Source organism: Mercenaria mercenaria, chromosome 15, assembly GCF_021730395.1.
Source record: "Mercenaria mercenaria strain notata chromosome 15, MADL_Memer_1, whole genome shotgun sequence".
NCBI classification, from domain to species: Eukaryota; Metazoa; Mollusca; class Bivalvia; order Venerida; family Veneridae; genus Mercenaria; species Mercenaria mercenaria.
This window is the reverse complement of record NC_069375.1, coordinates 52,466,431-52,478,906: the sequence shown is the minus strand read 5'-3', so window position 1 is coordinate 52,478,906 and position 12,476 is coordinate 52,466,431.

The window sequence follows — 12,476 nt, the reverse complement described above, 5'->3', positions numbered from 1 at the left end:
CAATAAATTCATTTAGATCAAACATATGTATATGATGTAAAGTACATGTATTAACACTATCAATAACATGCGCATCAAATAAAAAGACACTAGGGCAAACGTCCGAAGAGAAAGCCACAATCAAAGTATGCAGTCACCCATATAGTAGCCAACAGACAGACATAGAACACCACCTAAACGGACACCCCTACAAGTTAAAAACACGCCTATAAAATTAAAGAAGCACATCTATAGAAGAAGAAAAGTTTATAAACGTATATAAACTCAATACTCAAATAAAAACTTGGTACATTCGTATAACGTTTACGCTTCTTATGATGATTTGTCGTTGTTTATTCATTTTCTTATCGTTATAGTGTGACAAAAGCTGTTCCATGTATTCCTTACAGGTAAAATAGCATTTTAGAAGACGTTATTCTATTACTCTTAACTGTTCTGTTATAACTATTCAGAATCTCTGCAAATATTTGAAGACTAATTTTCTTTTCATAGCGAAACCGTGTTTGAACACTATTTATACACGATAGGCGGTTATATGTCGAGCGTATTAATTTTATTGTAAAATTAGATAAATTATGACAGAACTGTTTACTGGCGCATGTATGACACCACCCAGTAGGTCGTCAAGCTCCCTTGTTTATACAAGCCAGGGCCAGAAATGGTAATACGTCTTACAGTAGAATAGTTCCATCAGGACACAGATGATGGCGAATTATTCTGCACAGCCAGTAACCAACTCCGTTTGTGGGTAAAGTATTTAAGACAGTTATGCTATGTGACATTTCGTTTTAAACATGTTTTAAATACAATATTTGATCGAATTAGAAAGCGCTCCTTCTCGATGCGTACATGGTGCTAAATATAACGTCGACGTGGCGTCAATACAACATCATTATGTTGGGATACGTGTATTAACGTTCACAAACGTATCCAAACGGCTTCTACAGAACAAACGTTTATTAGCGCTATTCTTGCATAAAAAAACATTACACGACGACTAAATGTAATGTTTTCATATGTTATTTACCATTCTGTTGTTCTTAGAAACGGTAAACATGTTTTAAATATCCATAACCAAGGCCCAGAAATCAGTAACATTACCAAAAGCACATACTGAAGGTTTTTAAAAGATCTTTTAATCTGTCGATATTTCAAAAATGAAAATAGCAATAACTGTTTAAATAACTTGAAAATTTGGTAAACAGGAACACAATTTCAAAAATGATGACTTTACATTAATTGTTTTGAGTACGGATACATTTGGAGTACGGATGAGTACAAACGTAGTGTCAAGCTATCAAGCTGTTTATATAAATTATTCGAAAAATAAGACAAAAACATACCGGCTGATACTTACCAAAATCATAAATATGATTCCTAAAAACAAACAATCGCACAAGTTACACGCGATTCTTAAACATTCACGGTTATCTACAAAAACTGAAACGACGCTGAGTTCTAAAAGGACAGTAACCAAGGGAAGAAGCGGGTACGAACATTGCTAGGGGCATATGGCGCCGTTTTACTATTTTCTAGGCATTTTTTGATATCAAGAAATGATTTCTTGATATCAAAAATTCGATTTCTTGATATCAAGAATTATTTTTTGATATCAAGAAATCATTTTTTGATATTAAGAAATGCTGTCTATTATTTTTATATAAAAAAGTTGAATTTTTGATATCAGGAAATGATTTTTTGATATAAAAAAAACGATTTCTTGATATCAGAAAATCATTTCTTGATATCAAAAAACTAGTTATATTTTTTGATATCAGGAAATCGAATTCTTGATATCTAGAAATACGGACTATTTTTTGATATCAAGAATTCGATTTCTGGATATCAAGAAATCATTTTTGATATCAAATATTCGATTTCTTGATATCAAAAAATGACCAGTATTTCTTGATATCAAAAATTCCCGCTATTCTAAAAATAGACATGCTATTAGGGATAACCCCTAATTAATTCATTCAGTGCGGGGTATGGAACGCCTAGTCTGTCTTGACATAATGATTATCAGTTTGTCATGTGCTTTTTCCAAGATATTCGGTACAAATCATAATTTTTCTTGTAAATAAAGCAGTTTGTTATGTAGATTTACTAGTTTGTCCGGTACATTTCTTAGTTTATGTTGTGCATTTACTAGTTTGTGCAGTACAATTAATAGTTCGTCGTGTCCATTTTCCAATATATTTGTAGAAATTATAATTTGTCTTGTAGACAAAACTGTTTGTTATGTACAGTTGCTAGTTTGTCCGGTTCATTTATTAGTTTTTGATGTCCATACATTAGTTTGTGCTGTCCAATTAATAGATCGTTATGTTCTTTTCCCAATACGTTCGGTACAAATCATATTTTGTTATGTAGATAAAACAGTTTGTTATGTACATTTACTTGTTTGTCCGGTACATTTCTTAATTTGTGTTGTGTATTCGCCAGTTTGTGCTGTCCAATTGATTGCTTAAAAATATCCGATTTCATGTAAAATTACACAACGTGTACCCTTACAATTTTTGTCTTTACAAGTGGATTCTCATACATACAACAAATATACTACTTGTACTTATGTTAAATAAGTTCTTTTCGGCAATTATCTATTTTCGGAAACTTTTGAAAAGATAATTAATACATATCTGTTTATTAAAACATAACAAACTGCTTTATCTACAAGACAAGTTATGATTTGTACCGAAAATATTGGGAAAAGCACATAACGGACTATTAATTGGACAGCACAAACTAGTAAATGCACAACACAAACTAAGAAATGTACCGGACAAACTAGTTAATGTAAATAACAAACTGTTTTATCTACACAACAAAATATGATTAGTACCGAACATATTAAGAAAAACACATGACGAACTATCTATTGGACAGCACAAACTAGTGAATGCACAACAGAAACTAAGAAACTTACCGGACAAACTAGTAAATGTACATAACAAATTGTTTAATCTACAAGACAAATTATAATTTGCATCGAATATATTGGAAAATGCACATGACGAACTATCAATTGTACAGCACAAACTGGTGAATGCACAACACAAACTAAGAAATGAACCGGACAAACTAGTAAATGTACTTAACAAACTGTTTTATCCACAAGAAAGATTATAATTTGTACCGAATATATTGGGAAATGCACATGATGAAGTAATAATCATCATGTCAAGACAGTCTAGGCGTTCAAAAGCGGGGATTATACAAATCTGTATGATCCTGTTCAATCGATTTATATTTAGATCGGGAAGTGCCCAGTTTTTGATATCAAAAATTAGGCTTGATTTCTTGATATCAAAAAATCGATTTCTTGATATCAAGAAGTCAATTTTTTTATATCAGAAAATCATTTATTGATATCAAGAATTCGATTTATTGATAACAAGAAATAACACGATTTACTGATATCAAAAATTCATTTCCTGATATCAAAAATTCTTTTTTGGATATAAAAAATGGACAGCATTTCTTGATATCAGAAAAGGAATTCCTGATATCAAAAAATCGAATTTTTTATATCAGAGCAAGACCTTGCAAAGTTTCCAAAGAACGCTTAAGACGCATTATTTCATACAATTCTTTAAGAACTAATCTCACTAATTACCAATCAATTCTAATCAAGAACTCTAGTGTGACAGAAAAATATAGATAGTGTTTTTTTCTGTGAGATGTATCATGGATGTTCTCCGGACCGTTTGGATGGGGATTGACCCAATCGTCGGGACGGTTTGCATGCCGTGATGCATTTACAGGCATCATACTGGTTAATTCTGTCTGTTCAAAATGTAAGATAACTTCTGTTCTATTCTGCTCTAATCTGTGTCTTTAACAGGTCAGTTTATGTTTTTACGATATTGTTTTTTGTTTCATGTTTTGATCTGCTTACCTTAAATTTAAAATGCTAGATATCTTACTACCGTAATGTAATTTTAAATTCTTCCTATGATAGTTCAATTACCATTTTTATTGAACATTATATTAATTTTTTTATGTAAAGCACTTTTGAACGTATTTTTATATGAAAAGAGTGCTATATAAATATGGTATTTAATAATAATCTCTAGAATGTGTTGATCTGTAGAATATGGGTCTCTAGAATGTATGGGTCTCTAGCTAGAATGTATTGGTCTCTAGAATGTATGGGTCTCTAGAATGTTTGGATCTCTAGAATGTATTGGTCTCTAGAATATGGGTCTCTAGAATGCATGGGTCTCTAGAATGTAAGGGTCTCTAGAATGTATTGGTTTCTAGTATATAAAGAACTCTAGCATATAAGGATCTCTAGAGTGTATGAGTCTACAGAATGTAAGGGTATCTAGAATGTAAGTGTCTCCAGTATGTGAAGGTCTCGAGAATGTAAGGATCTCTAGTATATAATGATATCTAGACCGAAGGGTCTCTAGAATGTAAGGGTACCTAGAATGTAAGGGTCTCTAGTATGCAAGTGTCTCTAGTATGTAAAGGTATGTAGAAGATTCTCTAGAATGTAAGGGTTTCTAATATGTTAGAGTCTCTATAATGTAACATAATATAACATATAGTTAATTCGACATAAAATTGTACATTCAATTAATTGTCAGTAGTCTAGAATGTAAGGATCTCTAGTATTTTAGGGTCTCTAGAATGTAAGGATCTCTAGTATTTAAGGGTCTCGTAGTATGTAAGGGTCTACAGAATGTAAGGATCTCTAATATGTCAGGGTCACTCTTATGTACGCGTCTCTAGAATGTAAGGGTCTCTTGAATGTAAGGTTCTCCTTTAGTATGTAAGAGTTTCTAGAATGTAAAGATCTCTAGTATTTCAGGGTTTTAGTATGTAAGGGTCTACAGAATGTAAGGGTCTCTAGCATATAAGGGTCTAGAGAAAGTAAGGGTCTCTAGCATGTTAGGGTCTCTAGTATGTAAGGAACTCTTATATGAAAGGGTCTATGGTATGTAAGGGTCTCTAGCATACAGGGTCTCCAGTATGTAAGGAACTCTAGGTTTTGTACAAGGGTCTAGAATGTAACGCTCTCTAGTATGTAAGGGTCTCTTGAATGTAAGGGTCTCTAGTATGTAAGGACCTCTAGTATGTAAGGGTCTTAAGTATGTAAAGATCTCTAGAATGTAAGGGTCTCTAGTATGTAAGGATCTCTAGTATGTAAGGGTGTTCTGTATGTAAAGGTCTCTAGAATTTAAGGGTCTATAGAATGTAAGAGTCTCTAAATGTAAGGCACTCTAGTGTGTAAGGGTCTCTTGAATGTATGGCTCTCTAATATGAAAGGCTGTTTAGTACGTAAGGCTCTCTAGAATGTAAGCCTCTCTAGAATGTAAGGGTATTTTGAATTTAAGTCTCTCTAGTATGTGAGGCTCCTAGTATGTAAAGGTGTCAAGAACATAAGGGTCTATAGAATGTAATGTTCTCTAGCATGTAAGGCTATCTAGTAAGGGTCTCTATTATGTTAGGCTCACTAGAAGGTAAGGGCCTTTAGAATAGTATTAGAAGGATACAAATACAGTACACGTAAATATATCTTGATATATGTCAGTGGGTCATTTGAGTTGCCGTTTTGTCTTTTTAATTAATAACCATGGACAATTAGCGATTGAACTATCCAATCCATTTGTCCCCGTCCGTATAGTTAAATAGATCTATCACAGTTTCGCCTACAGCCAACATTAATGACACAATTTAGTTCAAACTCACACTCATGACCTAAGAACTGACCTATATATAGATGACCTAGATCTTCAGATGTCTTTCACCTTAAAACTTAAAGACCTAAAAACATTTTATGGTCCTACAGCCAATATTAATAACCGAATTAAGTCCATACTCACAACAATCACTGTGACAAGAGCTACGCACTGACATAAATATAAATAACAGGAGTAAACACCTCCATGCAAAGACAATTCCAAGGCGCAAACACCTCTTAACAAAGACAGCTCCTAGGACAATAACATCTATACAAAGACAACTGCAAGGAGCAAAGATAACAGACAGCTCTACTGAGCAAACACTTATATCCAAAGATAGTTCCAGGAAGCAAACACCTCTATCCAAAGACAGCTCCATTGCGAAATAACATCTATATAAGGACAACTGCAGGGCGCAAATACCTCTGTATACAAAGACAGCTCCCATTAGCAAACACCTCTATACAAAGACAATTCCAAGGAGCAGTTTCAGGGAGCAAACACATCTGTTCAAAGACAAATCCATTGAACAAACACCGCTATATAAAGACAGTTACAAGGAACAAACACCTCTATACGAAGACAGTTCCATTGAACAAACATCTTTATACAAAGACAATAACAAGGAACAAACACCTCTATACGAAGACAGTTCCATTGAACAAACATCTTTATACAAAGACAATAACAAGGAGCAAACATCTCTATACAAAGAATGCTCCACTGAACAAACACCTCTATACAAAGACAGTTCCAAGGAGCAAACACCTCTTTACAAAGAAAGACCGTTCTAGGTAGAAAACACTCTATACAAAGACAGTATTAATAAGTAAACACCTCTTTGTAAAGACAAACCATTCTAGGGAGAAAGCACACCTATACAAAGACAGTTCCAAGAAGCATACACCTATATCCAAAGACAGCTCCATTGAACAAACACATCTATACAAAAACAGTTCCATTGAACAAACACCTCTTTACAAAGACAGTTCAAAGGAGCAAACACTGCTATCCAAAAATCAATCCAGGGAGCAAAATATCTCTATACAAAGACAACTCCACTGAACAAACACCTCTATACAAAGACAGTTCCAAGAAGCAAACACCTCTTTACAAAGAAAGACCGTTCTAGGAAGAAAAACACTCTATACAAAGACAGTATTAATAAGTAAACAAAGAGAAACCGTTCTAGGGAGAAAGCACATCTATACAAAGACAGTTCCAAGGAGCATACACCTATATCCAAAGACAGCGCCATTGAACAAATACATCTATACAAAAACAGTTCTATTGAACAAACACCTTTATACAAAAACAGTTCTAAGGAGCAAACACCTCTATACAAAGACAGCTCCATTGAACAAACACCTCCACCTAAAGATCGTTCCAGGGAACAAACACCTATATTCAAAGACAACTGAACTGAAGAAAGAGTTTATAGAAGCAAACACCTGCTTATAAAGAAAGACCGTTCTAGGTAGAAAACGCCTCTATACAAAGACAGTTTGAAGGAGGAAACACCTGTATACAAAGACAGCTCCATTGAACAAACACCTCTATACAAAGACAGTTTGAAGGAGGAAACACCTCTATACAAAGACAGCTCCATTGAACAAACATCTTCATACAAAGTCAGTTCCAAGGAGCAAACACCTCTATCCAAAGCCAGCTCCATTGAGAAAACACCTCTATACAAAGACAGTTCCATGAAGTGAACACTTCTATACAAAGACAGACAGTTCCAGGGGAGAAAAGAAAACACAGTTCCAAGGAGTAAACTTCTCTATACAAAGACAGCGCCATTGAGCAAACTACTCCATCCGAAGACAGTTCCAAAAAGCAAATATTTCTGTACAAAGGTAGTTCTAAGGACCAAACACCTCTTTATAAAGACAGATCCAATGAGCAAACTCCTCTATCCAAGGACAGTTCCAAGGAGCAAACACCTCCATATAAATACAGTTCAAAGAGGCAAACAACTCTGTCGAAAGACAGCCCCATTAAGCTAAAACCTCTATACAAAAACAGTTTCAGGCAGCAAACACCTCTATCCAAGGAAAGTTCCAGGCAGAAAATATCTCTGTCCAAGAACACTTAAAGGCAGCAAACGCCCCTATACAAAGATAGTTCCTAGGAGCAAACATCTCTATATAAAGACAGTTCCAAGGAGCAAACATATTTATCCAAAGACATTTCCAAGGAGCAAACACTGCTATACAAAGGCAGTCCCATTGAAGAAACACCTCTATCCAAAGACAGTTCCAAGAAGCAAACATCTCTATCCAAAGACAGTTCAAAGCAGCAAACACCTCTATCCAAAGATAGTTCCAGGGAGCAAAGACCTCTATATAAAGGCAGTTCCAAGGAGCAAACATTGCTTTACAAAGCCAGTTCCATTTAACAAACACCTCTACACAAATACAGTTCCAAGGAGCAAACATCTCTATCCAAAGACAGTTCCAAGGAGAAAACATCTCTATCCAAAAAAACGGTTCCTGGGAGCAAAGACCTCTATCCAAAGACAGTTCCAAGGAGCTACATCTTTATTCAAAGATATTTCCAAGTAGCAGACACTGCTATACAAAGCAGATTCCATTGAACAAACATTTCTATTCAAAGACAGTTCCAAAACGCAAACATCTCTTTATAAAGATAGTTCAAAGGAGCAAACATCTCTATCCAAAGACAGTTAAAGGGAGCAAACTTCTATATCCAAAGACAGTTCCAAGGAGCAAACACGTCTATACAAAAACAGCTCCATTGAGCAAACACCTCTCTCTAAAGACAGTTCCAAGGAGCAAACATCTCTATCTAAAGACAGTTCAAAGGAGCAAACACTACTATACAAAGACAGTTCCATTGAGCAAACACCTCTATCCAAAGACAGTTTCAAGGAGCTAACACCTCTATACAAAGGTAGTTCCATTGAGCAAACACTTTTATACAAAGGTTCCAAGAAGCAAACACCTGTATAAAAAGACAGTGTCATTGAACAAACACATCTATCCAAAGACAGTGCCAGGGAAAAACACCTTTATATAAAAGTTTAAAGGAACAAATATCTCTATACAAAGACAGTTCCAAGGAGAAAACAACTCTATACAAAAACAGCTTCAAGGGACAAATACCTTTATCCAGAGACAGCTCCGAGGAAGAAACACTTGTATAGAAATACAGCTCAAAGGAGCAAACAGCTCTATACAAGACTGCTCAAAGGAGAAAATACCTGCACAAAGACAGCTCCAAGGAGTAAACACATCTATCCAAAGACAATTCAGAATAGTAAACACATCTATCCAAAGACAATTCAGATGAGAAAACACCTCTTTCCAAAGACAGTTCCAGGGAGCAAACATCTCTATACAAGGACAGCTACAAGGAGCAAACTCATTAATACAAAAACAACTGCATGAAGCAAACACCTCATACCAATAAAGCTCCGAGGAGCAATATCATCTATATAAAGAAAACTGAAAGGCGCACACCTCTATTCAAAGACAGTTACAAAAGAGCACGTACATATTTACAAAGACAGTTCCAAGGGACAAACACCTCTGTATAAAGAAAGCTCCATTGAGCAAACACCTCTATACAAAAACAGCTGCAAGGATCAAACACTTCTATATAAAGGCAGTTCAAAGGCGCAAACACCTCTATACAAAGACAATTCCAAAGAGCAAACACTTCTATACAAAGACAGCTCAAGTGAGCAAACACCTCTATACAAAGCCATTTCCAAGGAGCAAACACCTCTACACAAAAACAGATCCAAAGAGCAAACACCTCTATACAAAGCTATTTCCAACGAGCAAACACCTCTATACAAAGACAGCTCCAAAGAGCAAACACCTCTATACAAAGCTATTTCCAAGGAGCAAACACCTCTATACAAAGCCAGCTCCAAACAGCAAACACCTCTTTACAAAGACAGCTCCAAACAGCAAACACCTCTGTACAAAGCTATTTTCAAGGAGCAAACACCTCTATACAAAGCCAGCTCCAAAGAGCAAACACCTCTATACAAAGCTATTTCCAAGGAGCAAACACCTCTATACAAAGCCAGCTCCAAACAGCAAACACCTCTATACAAAGACAGCTCCAAACAGCAAACACCTCTATACAAAGCTATTTCCAAGGAGCAAACACCTCTATACAAAGCCAGCTCCAAACAGCAAACACCTCTATACAAAGACAGCTCCAAACAGCAAAAGCCTCTATATAAAGCTATTTCCAAGGAGCAAACACCTCTATACAAAGACAGCTCCAAACAGCAAACACCTCTATACAAAGACAGCTCCAAACAGCAAACACCTCTGTACAAAGCTATTTTCAAGGAGCAAACACCTCTATACAAAGACAGCTCCTAACAGCAAACACCTCTATACAAAGACAGCTCCAAACAGCAAACACCTCTATACAAAGCGATTTCCAAAGAGCAAACACCTCTATACAAAGACAGCTCCAAAGAGCAAACACCTGTATACAAAGCCATTTCCAAGGAGCAAACACCTCTATACAAAGACAGATCCAAGAAGCAAACACCTCTATGAAAAGACAGCTGCAAGCTGCAAACACCTCTATACAAAAACGGTTCCAAGGAGAAAACACCACTATTCAAAATTAGCTGCAAGGAGCAGTCATCTATACAGACAGCTGCAAGAGCAATCACATCTATACAAAAACAGCTCCAATGAGCAAACACCCGTATACAAAGACACATCCAAGGAGCAAACATATCTATACAAAAATAGCCCCACGGAGCAATCACATCTATACAAAGACAGTTCCAAGGAGCAAACACGTCTAAACAAAGACAGTTCCAAGGAGCAAACACGTGTATACAAAGACAGCTGCAAATAGCAAACACATATTTACAAAAACAGCTCTAAGGAACAAACACCTCTATACAAAGACGCATTAAAGGAGCAACACCTCTATATAAAGACAGAACCAAGGAGGAAAAAAACATCTATACATAAACAACTGCAAGAAACATATACCTCTATGCAATGAGAGCTCCAAGTAGCAAACACCTCTATACAAAGACAGCTGAAACGAGCAAACACTTTTATACAAAGACGATTCCATGGAGCAAACAGCTCTATAAAACCCGCCCGCTTAGTTCAGTAGGTAGGGCGTCGGTCTACGGAACGAGTGGTCGCAAGTTCGATCCTCGGGCGGGGCGTATGTTTTCCGTGACTATTTTATAAACGACATTGTGCCGGAAATCATTAGTCCTCCACCTCTGATTTATGTGGGGAAGTTGGCAGTTACTTGCGGAGAACAGGTTTGTACTGGTACAGAATCCAGGAACACTGGTTAGGTTAACGTGAAAAACGGCGTTAAACCCAAAACAAAACAAAAACGGCTCTATAAAATCACAACTGCAGGAAGCTGCAAATAGCAAACACATCTTTACAAATACATCTTCAAGGAACAAACACCTCTATATATAAACACAGTTCCAAGGAGGAAAAACATCCATAGAAAGACAGTTCCAAAGAGGAAAAGACGGTTGCAAGGAGCAAACACCTCTTTGCAAAGACAGATCCAAGTAGCAAATACGTTTATACAAATACGGTTCCAAGGTGCAAACGCCTATATACAAAGACAGCTCAAAGGAACAAACACCTCTATACAAAGACAACTGCAAATAAAAAACACAAAGACAGCACCAAGGAGCAAAAAATATCTATACATAGACAACTGCAAGGAGCACACACCTCTATAGAAACACATCTCCAAAGAGCAAACACATTTAAGCAAAGACAGTTCCAGTTAGCAAACAGCTATATCCAAAGATAGTTCCAAGGAGCAAACACCTCTATCCAAAGATAGCTCAAAGGGGCAAACATGTCTATACAAACACAGTTCCAAGGATCAAATACCTCTACACAAAGACAGCTCCAAGTCGCAAACACATCCATAAATTGAAAACTCCAACAGGCAGACACATTCATCCCAAGACAGATCTAAGGCTTAGAGACAAACACCTCTGTACAACACCAGACCAGACATTTTCATTAAAAAGATTTTTTAGCATTTAAAACCCCAAATGCCGTGTGTAAATTTTAGAACATCATGTACAAGTTTTATTAAATACAAAAAAAGAACATTGTTAATCACCAGTTCAAAGCTCAGATTATTTCCAAAATATCTTTAGTTTTACTTGACCAGTATATTTAACAGAATGTACATTTTTTTCACCGTTCTGGCAAAAGCTCTACACATATCTATTAGACATTGATTATATTGAACAGTAGGTAGACCGCATGTTATTACACGATTAGCGGTTGTATTGATATCATGCACCCCTCAGTTTCTGCTATTTACTTTGCTTGGTTGCATTCGGTGCTTCCGCAAGATCCTCTTATATAGTGATTTTATTTTCTTTAAATGGAACCTGCAGGTACAGTCTCCATAACTCTGATTTGAATTTTGACAGAATTATGCCCCTTTTTAACTTAGAATTTTTTGTTAAATTTTTTGATAAAGTCAAATATCTCTGTTACTATCAAAGCTATTGACTTGAAACTCAAAATAGTTATTAACTATCGAAGTCTACACCAGGAGGAACAATCCCCATAACTCTGATTGAATTTTGACAGAATTATGCCCCTTTTTAACTTAGAAGTTTTTGTTAAAATTTTTGATAAAGTCAAATATCTCTGTTACTATTAAAGCTTTTGACTTGAAACTCAAAATAGTTATTAACTATCAAAATCTACACCAGGAGACACAGTTCCCGTAACTCTGATTTGAAATTTGACAGAATTCTGCCCCTTT